This window comes from Mustela nivalis (assembly GCF_964662115.1).
Source record: "Mustela nivalis genome assembly, chromosome: 3".
NCBI classification, from domain to species: Eukaryota; Metazoa; Chordata; class Mammalia; order Carnivora; family Mustelidae; genus Mustela; species Mustela nivalis.
In genome coordinates, this window is record NC_139022.1 from 34,278,656 (window position 1) to 34,302,474 (window position 23,819).

The 23,819-nt window shown below is 42.3% G+C and overlaps 1 protein-coding gene and 1 long non-coding RNA gene across 7 annotated transcripts in view; one reads left to right on the forward strand and one right to left on the reverse strand.

The window, feature by feature from the left end:
• Positions 1 to 23,819, forward strand: part of KCNN2 (potassium calcium-activated channel subfamily N member 2) — a 477,186-nt gene that overhangs the window by 216,680 nt on the left and 236,687 nt on the right. The window lies entirely within an intron of this gene.
• LOC309861127 lies at positions 1,732 to 21,577 on the reverse strand. Its single transcript, XR_014309772.1, has 5 exons — positions 21,499 to 21,577; positions 21,129 to 21,411; positions 20,284 to 20,415; positions 11,793 to 11,904; positions 1,732 to 1,812 (listed from the first exon to the last, which is right to left on the reverse strand). It is a non-coding gene; the product is annotated as an uncharacterized lncRNA (long non-coding RNA).

Below are 23,819 nucleotides of genomic sequence, written 5' to 3' on the forward strand. Positions count from 1 at the left end.
AAGTTAGAAGTAAAACATTCAATGGCCTAAAAATATTTACACCACATATTATAGAGGATGAGTTTGTGTATTATATGTGTATGTTTATATATGTGTGTATGTTTTTATATATACACCACACACATATGTGTATATATACATATATGTAGCATATATTTATATTTAACATATACATACATGTATATATACATATACACATATACATAGATGTATATATATGTGTATATATGTATATATATGTATATATATTTTCAAGATGCATTATTTTGACCCAGAAATTCCATTCTGGTAATTTCTCTGACAGATGGAAATCTGGTTCTCTGTAAATATCTGACTACAAGGATATTTAAACTGATTATCTACCAAAAGAAGAATGGGCACATTAAATATGTTTCTATGCGATCTTTAGAAAGACCAAAGTTAGATCTGTTTTTTTTTGAACTGGAGGGAGATCTGTGTTATAGTAAGTAGAAAAAATGTACTTCAGAGTAAATGTTAGAGAAAGAGAAGGAGGGAAAGCCGAAGATTGGGGAAGAGAGGAAAGAAGAAAGGAAATCTGTAGATATTTGATATATCATTGTGGACATGTGAAAGGGATAGAAAAATGCATTACATTGAATTCCTTGGGGGGGTGTAATATAGAAAGGGTAGATTATTAACTTAAAAAAATCTTACCCCTCTTTGTGTTTTTCTCCTATTACAAATTATTATTTTTTTTAAGATTTTTTTTTTTTTTTTTTAATTTAAGAGAGAGAGTGGGAGGGAGAGGGAGAATCTCGGACTCCCTGCTGAGCACGGAGCCTGTTTCGGGGCTCCGTCTGAGGACGCTGAGATCATGACCTGAGCTGAAACCAAGAGCTGATGCTTACCTGGCTGAGCCACCCAGGTGCCCCTCTCCTATTATAAATTATTTACTAAAAAAAGAAAGGAAGAAAGAAATCAAATTAGCCATTATTTTGGCAGTGTATGATTCTCAACATGCTTTGTTCTGGACTCATTCATTCATTTGTTAATTCAACAATGTTACTGAGTATTTTCTATGCATCAAATGCTGCTCAGGTGCTGGGGAATATAGTAATGAACCCAAATTCTCTCATGCCACGGAACTAGAATAATAGTGTGGATGTCAGAAAATAAACATGTAATATGCATTCATACAAAATCCTTGGTATATAATATATTTCACACAGAAAAAGAAAAGTCTTTGGGGTGCCTGGGTGGTGCCACTGGTTAAGCAAGCCAACTTTCAGCTCAGGTCATGATCTCTGGGTTGTGAGATTGAGCTCTGGGCTCAGCATGGAATCGGCTTCAGATTCTCTCTCCTTCTCTCTCTACCCCTCCCACTTGTGCTCTCTTTCTCTTAAACAAGTAAATCTTAGAAAGACAGGAAAAGCTTTATCTGGCTTGCTTGGATCATGGCATAGGAGAAACGTATTGTAAATTCTCACAGCTAAAGGGAAAGGAAAAGAACAAAAATTTAAGCGGACTTTTGAAGTCAGTGCAACCATGTAACAATTTACAGGGATGCCTGCTTATGTTGCAGACAATCAAAGCAAGTTTTCCTTCCTGCAGCAGTAAGCAGGAGAGGAGCAAGCTTCCATCGAGAGTCCCTTATTGGTATAAAAACACTTGTAAACTCCTGTCTTCAACCCCTTGTTTGAGTATCAGCTCCCAAAAGGAAGGACTCACCAAAGGCGACTGCAAGATGAGTCTGGTGAATGTTGACTCTCAGGGACACCCGTGGACCTCACCTCTACAAGCTGGTCAATTGAGATACAGATGCACTTGCTAATGCTCCTGACGGATGTGATCCTGCAAATGCAGAATGAAAAGACAGCTTTAAAGGAGCTTCATATGCATCTAGTGAGGGCAGTCCCCAGATGGTACAATTTCCCAAGAACAGCAAGGGATAAAGGTACTGAACCATTTTCCTGTTGGAGTAGGTGGTAAACGGACTCCAGATGCGACCATCAGTAGAATTTTTGGACCTAATAGCTAGAAAGACTTTTTCCTGGTTTCTTTGAAAAGTGAGGTGGGCGGTGGGTGCCTATGTGGCTCAATCAGATAAACGTCTGCCTTTGGCTTAGGTCATAATCTGGGGTCCTGAGATCGAGTCCCACATCGGGCCCCCTGCGCAGCCGGGATGGGCAGTGGGGGAATCCTGTTTCTCCTTCTCCATCTGTTCCTCCTCCCCCTCCTCCCCCTGCTCTCTCAAATAAATAAATAAATAAATAAGTAAATAAAATTTCCCCCCCCAAAAAAAGGAAAGAAAAGAAAAGAAAAAAAAGTGTGTGGACTTCTTCAGACTCTAGCCCATGCATGTTTCCTTGCTGAAGTTTGAGATGATTGTAACCATTCCTGGTGTTACATTTATGCTTTCCGCTCACTGTGCTACCTGACGCTGTACTTACTGAGTTGAATATGGCAGGTTATGGGTCTCTAAAGTCATAAATTTAAATTTATTTTCTTAGTAGGTTCACTCATTTAAAATGGTGCCTTCATTTCGGAGCTCCTGGAACTGCTAGCTAATTCTATAACTCAATCATAACTCTGCAAGTGAAACCCTTAAATAAAATAAAGCAAAAAAAAAAAAAAAAAAAGTTAATGGCTGCCAAATTACTCAGCATAAAAGCCAAGAAATAATAGGTTTACAATGCATTAGCTGTTTAAAAAGAATTGTCAATTAAAGGGCTCAGCCAGTTGCAAACATTTATCAGACAAAAGCAGGTGTTGATAAAATATTTAAGCCCTTAAAATAATAAAGGAAGATTAAGGTGTCAAAGTGGATGAAAATAAATATTCAGTGGTAAAAACAGGGTAAGTTTCCTCCTCAATCAAAAACTCTGGTCCTGCTGTCACTGTAGGGGCATTAGGTATGCAGGGAAGGGAGGCAGAGAGGAATTTGGGTGTCTGGTCAGACTTAAAATGGCTGAATGTTTGCAGGGTTATTGATGGATGTGATCTCTCTCCAGGCAAGTAATAAAACACCTTGCAATTGTGTAGCATTTTCTACCTCACCAAAGCCATTCACATATATTATTACGCTTAATCTTCTCAAGACTGTTGTTACTAACAAGAGGTTCAGAGAGGGAAGATGAATTGCCCAAGTTCACATGGAAACTGTATCAAAAGTAGATTTTCTAATCCTCCGCTACCCCCAGCCAGCTTTTAGCCCCAGAATGGCTGTGTATTTGTTTAAAACAGCTCTGATGAGTTGTTTTTCTTCTAGAACAATTTATCTGATGGTAAAATAATTTTCTTGATAAATTTCGGTATTCTTTCTGAAAACAAAACAAAGCAAAATAAAAAAAAATAAAAATAAAAAAAAAAGACAGGAAAAAAACCCAAACAAACATAGAGCTGCCTGAGATGATCCAATTCAGGTGATTCATTCCACGGATGGGGAAAGCGAGAGCCAGGACGGAAAAACAACTCTGTCAAGGGGCATTTAGCAAGTTGGAGAAGATTCTGGAATGAGTTGACATCGGGTACACACCCAACCAGTGAGTGTTCTTTCTGTTCGTGATTTTGATTTCTGGTGTTCACTGATCTGCTGACCGAATTGTCCCTGATTTTAATTCCTGCCTTCGTGAATGTCAGACTGTCTCTCTCATTCTGTCTAGAAAGCTTTCTCTACACTTCTCCCCAAAGTAGGTCTCTCGGTGAAACTTCCTCGGTAAGAACTCAGGTACTTCTTGGAGACAAAAATGTATCTAATGTCAACCAGGCCACCATATAGTGTCATTCTGTTTATTTATATGCATAAAAATACCTAAGAAATGTGATTTAGGGTGATTATACATCCTATTTGGCAAAATTATTTTGTGATTCCCTTAGGCAGTGGAAGCAGTCTAAAGTTTTAGGTAGAGGTAAATTGTGTTTTTGAAATTTAGGGAAGAAACATAATGTCAAGGTCATTTTTCATGTCTGTGAATTTCTGCCTATGATAATGATGTATTTTGGCCTCTGAACCAAATCGTTTCTAGAGTAAAATAAATCACTGAGAACTCAGAAAGGCTATACAATAATCAATGATTACGCCAAGTAAAATCAACATGATCATTAGGTGAAACTGAAAAATCTAATATTTTGTATCATACTCCTGAGTCTGATTGTACATTATTTTAAGGTTGATTAAACAAGAAAACATTTATGATCATCACAATCCCAAAGAGATTTCCAAAGCCAGTTGGTTTTTAACTTGCAAATGAATTACTTCGATTCCATTTAGAAGCCTCAATAAGTGATGCTTTTTATCATCTCACAGAAGTTAATAGTAATTTCTCGCATCTGAATGAATGAATTACTGGAATGTTCTGTTGTTGCTTTTGTTGTCTACATTTTATTTTAATTTTTTATTGTGTTATGTTAGTCACCATAAAATACATCATTAGTTTTTGATGCAGTACTCCAGGATTCATTGTTCATGCATCACACCCAGTGCTCAATGCAAGACGTGCCCTCCTTAATACCCACCACCAGGCTCACCCAGCCCCCACCTCTCCCCCTCCTCTCTAAAACCCTCAGTTTGTTTCTTGGAGTCCACAGTCTCTCACGGTTCATCTCCCCCTCTGATTTCTCCCAATTCACTTGTCCTTTCCTTCTGCTAATGAATGTTCTTAATCAATAAAGAATAAAATCAACAGTTTTGTTGGAATATTTTTCTTCTGATTTGCCAAATCCTTCCTTCAAAATGTTATGTTACCTGGAAATGGCAAGACTGTAGCCATGGCTAAAGAATAGAATCAAAGAGCGATAGGGACCAAATGATTAAGAAAGTATCTGGGCAGACCTCATGGTAACAAACAGTAACAGAAAACTTCCTACACCTGCTTGCATCCCTATATTACTCACTTAGGAATGAATCTCAGTTCTTCTTTGCCAATAAACACTCTCAAAGGCAGGTAGGTAGGTTGGTTGTTTGGTTGGTTGATTGATTGACTGATGGCCCATTTATTTAAGGTCCATTATTGCATGACAAAAAGGGCACAATAAAATTTGATTATTTAGATTTTGCTCTAGGGCTCTGTTATTGGCAAGCACCAGAAAGCTAGCTAGCAACATACTGGAAATGTAGCCCAAAGTGCATGCCTTCTGCCGTCTTGCATAACTTCTGAAAACATTTTTAATGGAAGGACCAGGAGTGAGGACGTATAGAGGATCCACTTTTAAGTTCTCTGTCCTGTCGTTAGACCCGCTACAAAAACTAGTTAAATCGCCTCATCTGTTTTTGGCAGCCTGAACTTGCTTAGGGCATGCCTGCACCGTCCTTTCCGCGGTAGAGTTTAGTGGACATCCCGAGTCCTTGTGTAAATTCAGGTGTAGTTCTTTGCCACTCTGCTGCAGCAGGAGCGTCTTACTGTGGTGCCTGCAGCCGTGGGCATGTGAGATACGTGGAGAGGGAACACCGTGAGCTGGTGGGTACAGCAAGAGATGTAGAACGTCTCAGCTGGTTTGTAAGCAGAAGCAAAAGAGAGGCTCCTGGATGGCTCAGTCAGTTAAATGTCTGCCTTCGGCTCAGGTCATGATCCCGGGGTCTGGGGATTGAGTTCTGCATGATGCTCCTTGCTGAGCAGGGAGCCTGCTTCTCCCTCTCCCACTACCCTGGCTCGTGTTTCCTCTCTCTCTCTCTCTCTTTCTTTCTTCGGTCAAATGAATAAATAAAATCTTAAAAAATAAAAAAAGAAAGAAGAAGAAGAAGAAGGAAAAAGAGGAACGATGTAGTATTTATCCCATGAATATTCCTTATTCTAAGACAAAGGAAGCTGTAACTACAACAGCAAGGTGTGTAAGTAGTATCCATTCCACACAGTAGTGCAGGACCATGGCAATGAGTGTGCAAGCTGAAAATGTACACAGCAGCCTTAATAATTCATGGGAAAAAAATTAAGATTGTCCCACGAGCTTTCAAGATGTTTGTCAAAATGTCAAAAACTCTCTTACTGTAGGATAGCAATACATAGAAAAATGGGAAAGTAGCAAAGCTCATACTTAGCACATTATCATTTAAAACATTAGGAATACTGGGAACTAGAGTGTTTTATTTCTTTGTCAACAATCTAGTAAGAACAGTTTGAACAGTGCTTGCTTTGTTCTTCTCGTCATGGCCATTGCTAGATGGAGTGGATATCTTTTCCGTGCCTCGGTGAATTGTCACACGGCTTTCTAAGCATGGATCAGCTTTCATTGTTTTATTGTTTGTGCTTCCCATGTCATGAAATGGCTCCAAGTGTGTTCCTTTGATGGACGGTTTTTTTCTCACATCACTTCTTCTAGAATATTTTCCCCTTTTTACTTTATTTTTAGAGGGAGATCGAAGAGAGTGGGTGAGCGGGGGTAGGGGCAGAGGGAGAGAATCTCAAGAAGACTCTGTGCCTGAAGTGGGGCTCAGTCCCACAAACCCCGAGATCATGACTTGAGCTGAAATCAAGAGTTTGCCACTCAACCGACTGAGCCACCCACTCAGGTGCCCCCTAGAACATCTTCACCCTTTAATCTATAAATCCACCTTCACCAGATCTCTCTGGCTACATATCAGAGTCTCTTAAATGTTGGCATTTTCAGCTTTCCCATGATCAGCTCTTTCTTCTATAAGCCTGATTATCTTCGATTCCAGTTTTACTCCCAGTGGTATCATTTTTTTGGTGTTTCTTTCCTGTCATCTTGGTGTCAGTTCCCTCTGTCCATTACCATTTTTGTAAAATGTCATGTGGGTTTATTGCTGGGGAGTTGAGTACATGCCTCACGGTCTTGGTGTGAACTAAATCCCAGAGGCACTGAGACCAACCAACCATAGATATTAGGAGAAGTCTCTTTGTGAACAGTAGGGGTAGGGGTTAGAGCAAAGTTTGTCCATTGGACACTTTGTTGTGGTGATAAATTGTGATAATTGAAACTTCAACTGCTGGTGCTCCCTAACTAAGCCATGACAACTGAAATTCACACATGTCTGAACTGTGCCAAGCCTAGATTGTTTGCATCAAACTATATTTATAAAAGCTACTGGGATGGAGACTGACCCAGGATAGCACAGAATAATACTTATGGCAGAGAGCTCACCAGGACACATGGGAGTCCCTTAGAGAAATCACTGAATCACAGACAGACCCGCTCCCATCTGTCCTGCAGAAGAAACTGAGGGGGACGTCACTTTCATCATTGGACGCCGATTGGTAGTTGTCCCAGCATAGATATCACCGAAGGAAGTCAGAGAGGACATGGAGAAAGGAGCAGACTCCAGGTGTTACCTGGGAGGGCAAGGTGATCCTTGAGAACATCCTAGAATAATAAGTGTGTGGAGGTGTCTTGTGAAGGTTGGTCTAGAAGAAGGTCCTTCAGTGGCAGCTGGAGATGAAGTCAGAGAAAACCGTATCATGAGCCAGATGGGCATCTCTGCGGGTGCCTAATCTCTTGCTCCGGGAGTGCTTAATGAAGAGCCACAGATAAAATCTCATCTCCAAAGAATGTGCCTGAAGCATCTTGGAGGGTGTCTTTGGAGTACCCCAAGGGCTTTTTGCTCCTGAATGATATTTTTCAACAGTAAAGGAAACATTTGAGTGACCGTTGGGGTATCCAGTGCCTGTCTAAACAATCCTAGAAAAAGTAGCAAGGATGTGTTGGGAACTCTGGAAAAATGTATTGAAAAACTGCCTCTTGGCTGCCTCTAGAAAGCCATGTGTCTTTTCATTACCCTCACAGAGGGATTTAGAGTATGTAAACATGGAAGCCCTTTGAATCTTCACCCAGTAGATGAAGTATTAATCATCTACAATATACATAAATAATGACAGTTTTATGTAAAAATCAAGGCCTGATATGGCAGCAATTGCCAGTATCTTTTTCTGTGGACACACAGAAATATTCAGCAATTGCCAGTATCTTTTTCTGTGGACACCCACTATTAGGGCAGTTTCAGTTTCTGAATTGAATCACAAGAAGTGAATAGGTTTGCTGTTATCTAAGACTTGGGAGCGGGGAGCTGGTACTACACTTTGCAATGATACATTTCTTACCACATTTCCTTGTGCCGCTCTTGCAAACTTTCAGGGGTTCTGAGCTACATTTTCTCAACCTTCTGTACCAGAGCAAACCTTTAGAAATGCCTGTCCCAGATGGATTTCTTCCCTCAGCTGAGAACAGACACTGGGTGTGTTGGATTGCAGCCATGTTGTGCTGAAAAGGGCCAGATCAGCAGGGGCTGGGAGAGCCTGGGAATGGTTCCCAGATGGGGCCAATGAAATGGTGACAGGTGAGTTAGGCAGACTACTGTATCAGGTCTAGTATGCCAGGGTGCAAAAGAGAACAGGGTACCAGTGCCAGGAGCCAGAATGGCTTTGTTCAGTGCTCTTGGGAAAGCCATGCCGAGGAAGTCTTGGGACGGAGAGGTCCATTGCATCATTACCTAAGGGCAGTCATTCACCTCAGGAGTGGAAAATTCCAGCACAAACGTGCACTCAGATTCTCTACAGCAATGTATCTCACCACTTCACCCTCCTGTCAGTCCACCTCCTGGGCCACGCTGTGGTTCAGCAGGGGAGGAGGAAATTCCTTGTACCCTCTTCGATTCTGCAATTGGACGTCAGCATTAAGCTGGTTTAAGATGCACGAACAGGAGAAAAACATACACATTTTATTTCATATGTATACTTGTACATGGTATCTGCAGAGGCAGATGGAGACTTGAAGAAGCTATTAAGTCTATAATCTTATATGATAAATGGTGGGGACAATTTACTCATCGTGGGCAGTGATTAGGAAGTATATGAGGAAACTAATAGGCTAAGGCTATTAGAGGCTAGGGGTTAATTTAGTAGGTTTGCTTATACAGGTCTGGTTTCACCATTGATTCTTGGTCTCTAGTGATAAAGGTGTTCTTTTCTTCCTGGTTCAGGGATGGAACCCTTCTCTCAGGAAATTGTAGGACCTATAATCATGTAGAATGGGAGGTCAGAGACCCTGACTGCATCCACTCTTTCTCAGGTGCTTTCAGCCCAGAATAATCAACATGCCAATGCAATATATATATATTGCATTGCAGAATATATTGCAATGTAATATATTCTGGGGCAGAATATATTCCAATGCAATGCAATATATTCTGGGGTGACATGTTCTGAACTTCTTCCTTGAGGTTCATCCTTCCAGTGTGAACATAGCCATGGGGCTGCCCCAGGGGCCAGGCTCCCTGTCCCCCACCCCACCCCATGTCAGTCAAAGGCTCAGGTCAAGAACCTAGAAGGGTGATCTTTCTCTCAGGTTTGGTGCTGCGACAGCTGTCAGCATCCCACCAGCCACACAATGCTAATTTGCATATTTTCAAAAACACAAAAAGTGTTTGGCAATCCCAGCCAAGTGGGGATTCCGTGGTCCAGTGGGGAGATGTGACTACAAAGTGGATGTGAGCATACTTACTTTGTAGGGTATTGAAATGATAGAGTGATGTTTTTTATAAGCCCCTCTAAGAGTATCTGACTTCTGAGTCTCTCTCTGGTCCTGCAGAATCAGAAGCTCATAGGAAGGGCCTTGGAGATTTTGTTTTTCACAGGTGATGGGTGAGACTTGTATGCATTAGGCTCAGCATGGGTCAGCTGGCCAGCTTTTTGTTGTAAAGCAGCTGGTATCCTACCAGATACATGAAAGGTAGCTATCAATGGTTCTGCTGTGGTTACTATTGCTATTAATGACAACTCCAGGAATTATCCCAAAGTATGGCCTGTCTTGGGAATATGAAAATGGGATACGGCTGGGTCTACAGACTGATGGTTGAAAGCGTGGCGTCTGGAGCCAGACTGCCTTGGTTCGAATACTACCTTTTCCACTTAACTAATGCTTTAGCCTTGGGTGAGTGACTCTGACTCAGTTCCCTTATCTGAAAGTCAGAGGTAAAACAGAATGCCTCTTCCTATAACAGACTTGTAAAATGACTATCTCAAACTTAAAATTTTTAAAAAATAAATTATTTAATTACATGATGTTTTCTGCTTACCATGTATTTTACTTGGCTTGTATAAAATACAATTTCAATAATGAAAAATTTACAAACACACCCATACAAAGCCTAGTCTATCAAAAATACAGTAATAGCCTCCAAATTAATATCCGGGGCTCCAATTTCAATCCCCCCAAAATCTGTCCTTGAAATAACAGCCAGAAATAAATTATTGATTAACTCATTTCTCTGTTTAAAAAAACTTTTTTTTTTTTTTTTTTTTTTACAGAAAGCAAGATCACAATTAGGCAGGGAGGCAGACAGAGAGAGTGGGGGAAGTAGACTCCCCACTGAGCAAGAGAGCCTGATGTGGGCTTCAATCCAAGGACCCTGAGATCATGACCTGAGCTGAAGGCAGGGGCCTAACCCACTGAGCCACCCAGGTGCCCCTAAAAATACATTTAAAATAATTTTGAAAGTTGTGTTATTATTTTTTTTAATTTAATTTAATTTTTTTCAGTGTTCCAAAATTCACTGTTTATGCGCCACACCTAGTGCTCCATGTAATACATGCCCTCCTCAATACCCACCACTGGGCTCACCCCCGAAAGAAACCCTCAGTTTGTTTCTCAGAGTCCACCGTCTCTCATGGTCTGTCTCCCCCTCCGATTTCCCCCAACTCCCTTCTCAAAAACATGTTTAAAAAATATTTTACCAGCTTTTCAATGAGACTAACACTCTACAATCAATGTTGCATTCTCATACATGGCATTATTTTTCTTTTCTGGTGGTACACAATGTAACGATGCTTCTTATAATCAACACACACCTAGATTTAATCAAAGATGGTAAATTATTTAATATATGGAAATTGCTAACAACAGGACCTGACTCACCAGCAAGCATTCAGGAAAGTAGCTATTATTGATTTAGTGGTGTGTGGGGTGTGTGTGTGTGTGTGTGTGTGTGTGTGTGTTTCCAGACAAGGGGTTATGTTTCAGGTGGATCTCTGGATTTGATGTTAACCTCTTCCAAGTTGTTCTTTGTTTTGTTTTGTAAAGATTTTGTTTACTTATTTGACAGAGAGAGAGCACGTGAGAGTATAAGCAGGGGAGGGGGGGAGCAGCAGGCAGAGGGAGAAGCAGGAAGCAGGCTTCTTGCCAAGCCAGGAACCGGATAGGGGGCTCCATCCCAGGACCCTGGGATCATGACCTGAACTGAAGGCAGATGCTTAACCAGCTGAGCCAACCCAGGCGCCCCTACCTCTTTCAGGTTTAATTGGAATCCCTTCTCGTGCATCTCGTAGCACAACTGTTTTCAGAATTCAGTACTAACTGTCTTTGTGTTTTGCAACAGAGACTCTGACCTTTCCTTTGGCTTTCCATCATGATTTAAAGCACGACATTCGGCTTTCCACCAGTAGGATGACTGCGACGGAGGGCTCCCAGGCTCCTTTCATTATTAGGACAGGGTCATAGGTGTTTCATTTGAGGCTCCTAGTCCTGGACCTTCTTGTATAATAACACTCCTTACTTCATTCAGATTCTTACATGGACAAGAAAGGGGAAAATGAATATAGGGGTTCAAAGTAATTCAGAGACATACACAGGATCAGCCTCAGAGTAAGTATGATCCACATAATGATACGAAAACTCCCCCAGCATCCTCAGTAGAATGCTGGCTTAATGTAGTTGCACCATTAAATGGTATCTATAATATGTATTATAATTTATCTCTGTTCAAACTGTCAAGGCCAATGAGACATTTAGTTATTTTTGGAAAATTATGCCTAATATAAAGTGTATGCTTGATCTACTTCCAAAAAAACCATGAAGTGGGTGATCACAAAAAGTAAGGTACTTACAGGTCAAAGAGCTCGACATCTGTCTGAAGGAAATGAGGGTGTCGACGTTTCTGGGCATTTTTATGGAGGGTTGTGTTACTTCTGCAGGAAGTCAGGCTTTATTTTCTGGCAGCTAAAGCAAAAAGTAAGTGTGCATGTGGTTTTGTAGTCTCCTTTACCAGGGAGAAAAGGATATCGAATGTATTCAGAGAAGAAAGCACGGGGTCTTTGAAATTAAACTCAACTGTTTATAACACAGATTTCTGGTCTTGGAAAAAGAGACTGTACATTATCTAAAGCAAGCATTTCCAGATAATTTTACCAGCTTGTTTCCACGATCATGAATATGTATATTATTAACAAATTCACTGACATTGTTCCCTATAGCTGTTTAGCAATGAGGACTAAACATTTTTTTTTAAGTTCATGAATTGAAAGTGCCATGAACTAAATTTGTAGACGATAGAAACATGGTACCCTAAAAGTTCTTTGTTGATTTCCAGAAAGGATTTTTCCCTGACTATAATATAATACATTCACATTTGCAAAATATCAATCCACCTATTAAAACAGGCATATGTTGGGGTTTGGCTGAATGGGTAAAAGCCTCAACAGTTAAGAATTTAAAAAAAAAAAAAAAGTCCTAGCTTCCCAAAGATAGAGAAGGAACAAAGGGGAAAAAAAATGAATGGGAAGTGTTTATTTTGTCTTTCAGCAAGAGTTATGAGAAGTTGATTCCCTGCAAAAAAAAAAAAAAAAGCAAAGAGTCAAACCGTGAGAAGATCTGCAGGTCAAATTAGGCTCTAGGTAAATTGGGAGAATTCTTTTCATGACCATGTGATTCTGTATATTTTTTCTCTTTGGACCAGTAAGGAGACCATTTGGATAAACCTTTAGCAAGAGGAAAATTATATTCTAACCCAGCTTCACCATTGTTTTAATTGATGCCTCTCCCCAGAGACAGCAAGGCTGTCTGTTATCTTCACACTTTTGGATTTAGAATTGGGAACTTGGCAGAGATGTTTCTTCATGCCTGGGATGCTGGGTTTCTGAGCTCACCCACGGAGGGTCTCGGGAGACCTGGAAGTATCTCTTTTCCTGAGGAGCAGAGAGGATTCTCGCCTACAGCTCATTTTCAAAGATTCTCTGAGACCAGAGGTTTAGAAATGAAAGGCCGCTCTATCTGCTTTGATGCGTGGGAACAAAATTAGCGACAGTTTCAGCACTTGGATGGAAATGCCAGCTGATGCAATGAAAAAGTAGAGCTCACAGGGCACATCTCAGGGAGTCTGATGAAAATGGCATCAGACTGGTAACTGATGGTACCTGGACCCTCTCAATGAAATAATGAAGTCCGAGGGCCCCGAAGGAATGCAGGCAAGAGTCTGTGAAATGCACAAGCAGGTTCAGAGTGAGTGGTGCCGTGGTCTATTTTGGGCCACACGGAGAGCCACGTTGGTGTGACCAAGTTGTTCCTACTACGAGTCTCAGTCTTGTGCTAATTGAAAGGAGCTGAATCCTTCTTGGCAGCTGTCCAGAGACCACTCGTTGCCCACACACTGTGGTGAGGAGACTGTGACTCCCTGAGTGGAGGAGGGAAGTGGTTAGTCAGGCTTTAAGGTTTTAAGGACATCCCCAGGCCAAATGGTGCACAGAATGTCGATGTGGTTTGAGGGGTAAGCATACCAGCACTACTATCTAAAGTGAGAGTGATTTCACAGAAAAATGTATAGATTTACAAATTCTCTGAATCATCAAAAGCTTGTGTAATGCTGGTTCCAATGGCACCCTGGGAGAAATCAATCAGATGGGCTTCTCGTAGGAGGGGGCAAAACCTCTCCTCAACACTAAACTGCCAGCAGTCATCACACCTGCCTCCTTCCCCCATTTTATTGCCCCTTAGCCTTTCTAAACATCTGATTTTGTAAGTTTGATCCCAGTGGATGGGAAGTAACCAGGGCTTAATGGAAGGTTCAGGGGCTTATGAAATAGATCTTGATTTGGTTTCGTAGGTGTGTCACATGGAACAAATGACTTAAACTTTCTGAGTCTCAGTTTGCCTATTTGCAAAATGAGGGTACAAATGTTTGGCTTGCAAGGTTAAGGATTCAAGAAGGTACATCCAGGTGGTTGGGTGGCTCATTCAGTTGAGGATCTGACTCTCAATTTTGGCTCAGGTCATGATGTCAGGGTCATGGGATCGAGCCCTGTGTTGGGCTCTGGGCTCAGCAGGAAGTCTGCTTGAGATTCTCTCTCCCTCTCTTTCCTGCCCCTCCCCCCCTCTAAAATAAATACATCTTTAAAAAATCGAAGACAATATATAGTAAAAAAATTTTTTTAGAGAAGATTGTAAAACAGAAAATAGTAGTAGGCTTGACACAGAACAACGGTAAAGCAATGTTAGGTGTTATTTTTGCTATTGTTGTTACGATTTTTCTGGTTCTTTCTACATTGCTGCTTAAAAGAACAAATTAAATCATTAAGTCTTTTCTTTGGTAACATTAAACTCAGATAAAAAGGACGGTGCATTAGCTATGGTAACATCCCCCCGTCAGTTATATTTTACGTTTTCTCACGATTATATGGTGCCCATTGGTTATTTTTGTTTGTTTTTCCTCTCAGGAAATACAGTCTTCTACTCCTTGAGTCTGAGTTTATTTTCAACATTTAACTGGAGACATAGACTAATACAGATATATTGTTTACTCATGGTTTATACAATTTTTCTGTTTCTTATAATATTTTAAAAGTACTTTCCTATTAACATTTATTTCTTTATACTCCCCGTTGGGTTGTCAAGCATAGGCAACACAAATTAAGATAAGAAGTATATAGTAATGTGATAGAACGGAGAGAAATAGATAGGCAGGGAAGCTTAAAATGATGGAATTTCTTTCTGCCTTGTCTCCCCGCTGAGGCCCAAAGGGCACTTGTTGAAGGGAGAGAGTACCTGCCTCGTTCCAGAGCCTGCGATAGGTGACTCCCCTTCTGCACGGATATATCCCTTCCTCGCTTGCTTCTCCAACAGTGAGGGTTACTCTACAAGATGGACCCTACGCTGGAGGGGAAAATGCACTGTGACACCCTTAGTCTGATCCCATCTGAGGATTTCTTTTCTACTTAGCTAACAGAGGAGGGCAGAACGAAACAGTAAAAATCAGTTTCTGGCAGGTAAGCATCCTGGTAAACGCCTCCTTGTACCGTGTGTCGGTGCGGGGGACGGAAGGTAGTACCATGTGTGGGATGCGGCGGACAGAAGGAGAGATGGGGAGGCACGGTGCTGACTTGTATGGATGGCCCCAGGAGCCAAGGGCAGGGACTGGAAAGAAGAGTGAGCAGTCGGGGCTGGGAACCTTGCTCACCTGTCCCTGATGCCCTCACCACACACACCTTGGCCATCACCTGCATCTCTTCTCTAAGCAAGGTCTTTCCCCTGGCTTGGTGAAGACGGCTTTCATCCCAAAGAGCTCTGCATCTGTCTGTAGCATTTCTGCAGTAGCCTCTGTGGACCCCTCAAGTGGCTCCCAAGATCCTTTTCAGTGTTTGGTCAGAGCAGAAAGTAGCAGGTGGTGGTGGTGGTTGCTGTAATTGTTTTCGTTTTTATTTTCTTCCCTGGAAAAACTCAAAAACCGTCTCCCATTCTATGTGGGATGCTGGGGCAGTGGACCTAGGTATCTTTCCCAGTGCCTTCAACCCCTGAAAGAGTCAGGTTTGGAAAGAGTCATCAGGAGGGAGACAAAGCAGCCTTGCAGGAGTGTGTGTCCCCTGGGAGGAGCCAAGCACGGGGAGAAGCCCATAGGGAGGTTGGAGTTAGCTTCCAACCCCTGCAGCGCGGATGGAGGCAGCGGGGAGAAGGGCAACAGGTAAAGGAAGGATCTTTTATCCTGACAGCTCCCAGGAAGCTCGCAATATCCACACTGCCAATTTGGTTTTTCTCATTTGTTGGAAAGCTTTCGGAAGGTATATTCGAAGAGGTGGGAGAGATCTCTTCTTTATTCGCCTTCTTGTTTCTCCTCCTTCGAGCAGTATTGCCTCTACCCTTTTTTGCACCGTGGGCCCTTCACAGGTTATGAATCTTTCCTAATTATTTTTCAGAAAGAGTTTCATGGAGGCAGTCGATGGTTAGGTGCTTGTTAAATCTTTATGGAGTCCTTATTCTGCAATTAATCTGGGATTCTTGGCACTCTGCTGGAAGGACGTTTATTTTCTATCATAAGCAAATGCCGCTTAGATTTCATCAGCGTGGCCATTGGGGAAAGTCTGAAGATGCTGAGAAAGAGGAACTTGACAGCACACATAGTTCTTATTTAATAAAATTTATTGGTCTTTTATTCTGAAGGTCACTGGCAAAAAAATATTTTTAACTAATGAAGATATTTCTTGGGGGGGAAGAAACTCTCTAAGTGTATTACACTCTCTAAGTATATTTTGCTGTAGATTATTTAGAAAAGACTCTGTCTTATAGAGGAGTAATATGAAAAGATAGAAAACACAAAAGTATACTCAATGCTTCCCCTCTCTTTTTTGTATTTTGAAATAAGCAGATGTATTAAAAAGACCTTTAAATATTTCTACCCAAAGGGAAAAAAATCTCCCAAAATGCACCGTCTGAATCCTGAGTATGTGTAGATTAAACGAAACCTTTATTCTACTGATTTTGAGATTATGGGAGCAGGTATCAACTTCTCTGATATGATGAATAGTTTTCATTTCTTTAAAACTGGTATTTAGGCAGAGAGATTGAAAATACACCTTTATGTGGGTCACTTAATTTCTGCAGGAAGACCTTCTTCAAAAACTCGTTGATAGAGCAAGGTATCTGAGCTAAAGTCCCCCCCACCCAACTGTCTACAGAATGGAGTTTACAAAGAAGTTATCACAGTAAATATTTCAGAAAAAAAATCAGTAATCCCAATAGGTATTAGGTCCTTTTAGCTTACAGTGTGTTTTTTTCTGTATTTTAATAGAGCACTTGGATTAAGCCTTTTCTTTGTCATATCTGTGCCTTAAAGCACTTGTTCTTTGCCCCACATTGCTAGAGCTTATCCTTTTATCCCTTAATCCCCTGAAACTATAACTTAAAAAAAAATAACCTATTTAAACGAAATATGTTCATTTACTTGGAGAAAAAAATGATCAGCAATGTTTTTAAAACCCTAGAAAATCCATATGCAATTATGCTGAACGTTCTGATTTTTACTACCATATTCAGTGGCTACCCATAAGCTTGGCTTTACCCAAAATAAATCTTAAGTAATCTGATGAATTTATGAGGTCGGATTTTACTCAACTCGGCTAAATCAATGAGAAAGCATTGGCTGGCCACATTTAAAGAGTCGTTTGTTTCCAGGGCATATAGCTTGCCAAATGACAGAGCTTCAAGCAGGGGAAACTTCCATTTGCTTTAAATTTGCCTTGTCCTTTTTATTTGGTTGGAGGGTTGGGGTGGAGATACACTGCTGAAGGGAGAGAGGAAGGGGCACCATGGTGGGGGCATGTAAAAACTTTCCTCTGTCGACCCATTCTAGAAAGGAGGCACAAGGCCAGGTAAATGGAAGGAAGCAGAAAGTCTCAAGCAGGCATGGGAAGGTCTGACAGTCTTCTCTCTGACCTAAGTCACAGACCTTTGTTATTCTAAGAATCATTTCCATTGGTTTCTGCACTGAGGACACATCAAAGCTAAATGATCAAAACCGGGAAGTGTCTTTAACAAATTCCAAACTCTTCACCCCTTTGCAGCTGCCCCGACTCTCATTTCCTAGAATAATTATGTCTCACATTAGCACACCCATTATTTCCTCAGCATAACTCTCCAGTTCAGAGAGGAGACTTTGATATTCACATGGCTTATAAAATGCAGAAGTGCTTTAACTCATCAATAGCAAGATCAAAGTAAATTGTCTCTAAATTAGAAATCTAAATCGTCCCCTCCTGCTCTCAAAAGAATACTTGGTCCTCAGATTGAACCATTGTAATGAATCAGTGGTTAATTCAAACACAGAGGCTCCTGGGGAAGGCCAGGGGAAGGAGGAGGGAGAAGAAAGTGAAGATGAGAACTTGTTGGGGCATGGGGTAGAGAGCTCCTGGCGGTTCGGGTGAATTTAATGAGAAGAATTTATTGCAGGTGGAAATGAAGTCCGGCTCTCAGCTTCCATAAATCAATGACATTAGTATAGGATCTTCTCTGTGTTGACTAAGAGTTCCCTAGATACTCACAGGGCTGATGTGACCATGGCTGCTTAACAAAAAGACTTTTTCTCAGGTTAAGGGAGGGAACCGTCTTCCAGTTGAGACATTCCCTGAATTGTGCCTGGTCTAGGAGCCCCTCTCTAAAGAATCCTACCAGGGTCAGCAGGGGATCCCATAGTATCCATAAACAAGAGCTGGAAATTTGTCCTGGCAACAAGCTGATCCAAATCTATGAATGGCTTCCCGATCTCTATTTGTGTTGGTTCTGCCTCCAGGAGATAGCAGCCTTCGTTCACTTCTTTCAAAGTTACCATGATGCTTTAGTATTGTCTCTTCACAGCCCAAGTGCCTTGCAAAGCCTGTAATTCAAGTCTGGCCACTACCGTGATTACTGTCCTCCAGTTGCATTCCACTGTGCTTAGAATAAAATCGAAACTCCATCCCACACCTTCAGCATGCTCTGTGATCCAGCCCCCGCCGCCCCTGCCCATCACACCCCTGCCACTCTCCCTCCAGCTCACGGGTCTTCAACCACAGAGTGCTTCCCTGCCTTGAAGATCCAGAGAAGCCTTGAAGGAGCCACTGTCTACAATCCTCTTACTCCAATCATGCCAAGACTGGATCCTTTTTTTTTTTTTAATCATTCACAGGTCTATTTAGTTATTTATTTATTAAGTCATTCAAATGTCATTTCTTTTTAAGATTTCATTTGTTTGAGAGAGAGTAAGAATGAGAGACATCACAGAGGCAGAGGGAGAAGCAGGCTCCCTACTGAGCATGGAGCCCCATGCGGGGCTCCATCCCAGGACCCTGGGATCATGACCCGAGCTGAGGGCAGATGCTCAACTGACTGAGCCACCCAGGTCTCCCTCAAATGTCACCATTTTTGAGAGACACTCACTGACACCCCCCCCCCAGTCCAAATATCTACATTGTTTTATCAATTCCACTTGTATAATTTTCCTTATGGAACTTACCATACATACTTCCCTTGCTCATTTGTTGTTACTCCGTCTCTTCTCCACGTTTGAGTATAATATCATGAAAACAGAGATCCTGTCTAGTTGGTTGACTCCTTTAACGCTGGCATTTAATAGATATGTGAAAAACTTAAAAAGCAAGGGAGCCCAGGATGAGTGGCTGGAAATGGATGGACAGACAGATGGAACAGGTGTATTGAGTTCAGAGTCAGTAAAGGTAGTTAGGCAAACATTAGGAGGCTGCTTGATGGAAATACGATAGAGGGTTTTCGCTAAGCATGATATGCTCTAGTTCCATCCATGTTGTCGCAAATGGCAAGATTTCATTTCTTTTGATGGCTGCATAGTATTCCATTGTGTATATATACCACATCTTCTTGATCCATTCATCTGTTGATGGACATCTAGGTTCTTTCCATAGTTTGGCTATTGTGGACATTGCTGCTAAAACATTCGAGTACACGTGCCCCTTTGGATCACTACGTTTGTATCTTTAGGGTAAATACCCAATAGTGCAATTGCTGGGTCAGAGGGTTTTCATTTCTTTAATGTAATTATGGATCATTTGGTCGATACCAATCACTGTGAAAGGCACATGGGCAGGTGGCCGCCTATGCCTGCCCTCAAGGTGTTTACAATCCAGAGAGGAGGAAGCTGAGTGGGCACAAGATCACAAGTAGAGTGCAACTGTAAGTGTGTAAGAGCTGCATACACAAGGTAGAGTGCCAACTAAAATTTGGCGGAAGGAGACAAGGTAGAGGAAACTCATTAGACCCTTGAAAGACAAAAAGGAATTTTCTGGATGGATTAGCCATTAAGGAGGGCTTTTTAAGGAAGGAAGATAATAACATAAGGAGCATATGTGTTCTGGGAAAGGTAAGGAACTTCCTACAGCCTAGATGAGGGGCATGCAGGGGTGGAGTTCTCTCTCTCTCTCTCTCACACACACACACACACACACACACACAGAGCGAGAGAGAGAGAGAGAGAGAGAAGGAGGGAGGTAGGGAGGCAAGATAGGAGCCAGATCAGGAAAGGCCTTTACGCTTTTGTAAGGAATTTGGAGTTTATCCTTGTAGGCAGAGACGAGCCGTTGTTCAAGGATCACATTTTCAGTCCGGAAAGATGACCACAACCAGCAGAGCGTGGTTGCAAAAGGTAGAGAGTGACGTTGACTTAACAGATCAGAGGTGGCAAAGACCAGGGTTCAGGCTGGCCTCCATCTCTGTGATTCAGAAGTTGTTCTGAGTTTTAGAAGAAGAAAAAACTTTAGTTCCTCTTTTTCCCTCCCAGCCCACACCCAGTTCTTCAGCAGGTCTAACCAGCTCTACCTCAAAACTTACCCTAAATCTTTCCCCTTTCTGCTGCTTCCTCCACCTTACTCCAAGATACCGCCATCTTTTGTTCAAACTGCGTCGTAGGTCCTGGCTGTCTTCCTGTGCTCATTCTCCTCCACATGGCAGCAAATGATCTTTCTGAAAAGTAACAAAAATCGTATCACTACCCCTAGACTTAAATCCCAGAACCTTTCCCTGGTCTAAAATGCAGTCTTCCTGGGGCGCCTGGGTGGCTCAGTGGGTTAAGCCTCTGCCTTAGGCTCAAGTCATGATCCCGGGGTCCTGGGATTGAGCCCTGCATCTGGCTCTCTGCTCAGCGGGGAGCCTGCTTCCCTTCCTCTCTCTCTCTCTGCCTGCCTCTCTGCCTACTTGTGATCTCTGTCTGTCAAATAAATAAAACCTTAAAAAAAAAAAAATAAAATGCAGTCTTCCTAGAGAACAAAATGATGGTTACCAGAGGGAAGGTGGGGGGAGGGGGAATGAAAGAGGTGATGGGGATTAAGGAGTGACTTGTGATGAGCACCAGCTGTTGTATGGAAGTCTTAAATCACTATACTGTCCATCGGAAACTAATAGTACGCTATGTATTCACTCACTGGAATTTAAATAAAAACTTAAGAAAATGTAGTCTTTCTCCTCTTGGCTCATGGGGAAAAAATGGTAAAAAAAACATGACAGAGCTGTGCAAAACACATGTTTGTCATCCGCCACACAAAGGTTAGACTATAGGTCATGTTTCATTTTCATTCTGCTAAATGTAGATCGTGCATTCTCCATGGGGGAGTGATACCACCTTCAAGGGGGTGAAAATTGGTTCTAGGGGGACAGAAGAAGGGGGAGTCTTTGCTTACCTTTCCAACGCGACCTTGAAATTCCTCCACCACCCAGCCCCTCAGCTTTATGTCATCCCCTTCTCCATGATCCTTCTTCCAGATTTTCCATAGTTTGACCCCTTCTTGTCCGTCAGCTCTTAATATAAATCATGCTGCTAGATGAGTGTCTGTAATTCTTTGCTTCTGTGTGTATACCTGTATCTGCATAGATATTAATCGTCTTTCTTCCTTGAAGGATAAGATCTCTAAGAGGGAGAATCTTGACTATTTCGTCCTCTGCTATAACCTGATAACACAGTGCCTGTGACAGAGCAGAATGTGAATAAGTATTATTGTTATTATTTTTTAATGAATGAGTAAATGAAAGAAAAGAACTCTGTTTCAATACCTTTAGCTCTCTTTTCCTGAGAGCAGTTTCCTTTGTCTTATTTGCCTCCCCTTCCTGCCTGATGTCTCCCCTCACAGCTGAGCGTTCCCGGAGATGCAGGTGGCTTTTGTTTGCCTGTGGAAAACTGGCAACAGTCCCCCTTCCTGTGTTGACAGTGTTCACGTGGAGTAAGGCAGCCACAGATCGGTCCTAAGACTTACCAGGTGAGATTGGAGAGCAGAAGGAAGGGTATCAGGAAGGAGCAAAATGGCATACGTCTGCGACCACTGTGTCTCCCGGACCATCACTCGTCCCTCGGGCAGTCATGTGAACTGTGTTTGTTTATTTATTTATTAAGGATTTATTTATTTTTTAAGGATGTTGTTATTTATTTTAGAGAGAGAGCATGCAAGCACCCAGGTGGGGGGGAGAGACAGACTCCCCACTGAGCAGGGCACCTGACACGGGACTCGATCCCAGGACCCCAAGATCATGACCTGAGCCGAAGGCAGACGCTTAACTGAATCACTCAGGCGCCCCAACTGTGGTTTATTTTTTAAACACCTAAACACGAGCATGTGATATATGGTGCATACATTAGTGATAACATGCTCTGGGGTGTTTTGTTAACATTTGAAGAACCCCATTTGGGAATTCACTGTCTCCAGATCCCTAGGAAAATGATCTCCGCATGATGATTTCAAACTACATCTGAAGATTCACTAGCAGAGATGATAAAAGTACCTTTTCATGGCTGAACTAAGCTGTGTTCAAGGCGTTCAGTTGGCTACAAAGACTACACAGGCACCTCTCTGCCCTTTCATGGAGAGAGTGAGGGCTTGGAGTGCTTATCTGTCCTTCCCTGAACAAAGCAGCCAGGAGCCCAGCAGGTGTGGACTCCAGTGTCCTCTGGTCCAGCCACTCACTCAACCTAAGGGATGCAGGCCCCAGGTAGGTGATTCATTAAGAAGGCAGGCTCTTAATGAATACCGCATCACCATCGGGATACCGCGTCCTGGCCTCAAGGTGAAACTTCCATCCAAAGTGCTGACCCAAGTGCCGCAAACGCAGAGAACCAGAGCATCACTGAGTTAACAGGAGCAGGATGTGTGATGATTTTGCGCCTGCCTCCTAAGAAAGATTTGTCTTCACAGCAGGGTTTTCCCTGATAATTATTTCCACGGCCATGTGTGCCTCATCAGGAGCTTGGACGGGGAGCGGGCAGATAATTCTGCCGATGCACTGCCAGAAGCTGTGTGCATTTACCAGAGAGTCTGACCCTTGTGAATGGCAGATTGACTCGGGTGCCTTGGCAAGGTGTGCTCAGCTTGCTTGCATCACCCACGCACCAGTGGCCCATGCCCGAGAGCTTTCTGAAGGGCCCGACTGGGCAGAGCATTTTGCCATTCCAGAGAGGGCCCCGGGGAGAGCGGGGGTCTGGATGCCTGTTGCTGTGGTTGGTCATGAATGAATTGCACATTTGCCTGGGAAGCGAGGGGAGGCTCATTCAAAAACACAGTGCTGTGTACCACTTTGTTACACTATCGTTGTTAGGGATCTAATTGGCTTTATTAAGCGATTCCTGAATTGAGTCGCATCTGTCTGCACCTGTCAAGTAGAGGGGACTCCCCATGTCGTGATACGTTGAAACCCTTACGGTGACACGGCTTTTATTAGAAGACATCTCCGAGTGGGGCTACAGCGAGATCTAGCCCACACCTCAAGAGATTCTGGCTTCAGTTTATAATATCCGAGCGTTGGCAGCATGTTCGTGGCCATCTGTGTTTCCCAGTTGGACTTGGTGCTATCCTTATGCATTATTATTCCCTAACCAGCCTTTCTCATTGTGGCAATTTTTTTTTTTTGGAGGTTTTATTTATTTATTTGAGAGAGAGAGAGAAAGAGAGAGCATGAGCAGGGCAGGGGTTGTTAGAGGGAGAGAGAGAAGCAGGCTCCCAGCTGGCCACATGTGACTCGATCCCAGAGCCCTGAGATCATGACCTGAACCGAAGACAGACGCTTAACCCACTGAGCCAACCAGGTGGCCCTCGGTGTGGCAATTTTTATAAAAACTTACTGTTTGAGAAGGCAGCCTCTCTCTACTCCATGCATCGACTAGAGTTCTTCGTAGCTGATCTTGAAAAAGTATAGATTTTCAAGAGCATCGGACTCTGAAAAGGGCAAATTATATCTCAAGGCCAGCCACTTAGCAAATTAATGTTTTGGTTCATTAAAGCAAATTGCAGTTAAAATACAAGAATGTTAGATGACTTCCAAAGTTTACAGAAGCCTTACTGACATTTTTCAAGAGTCAATTTAGCAGAGTGGTTAAAAAAAAGGAT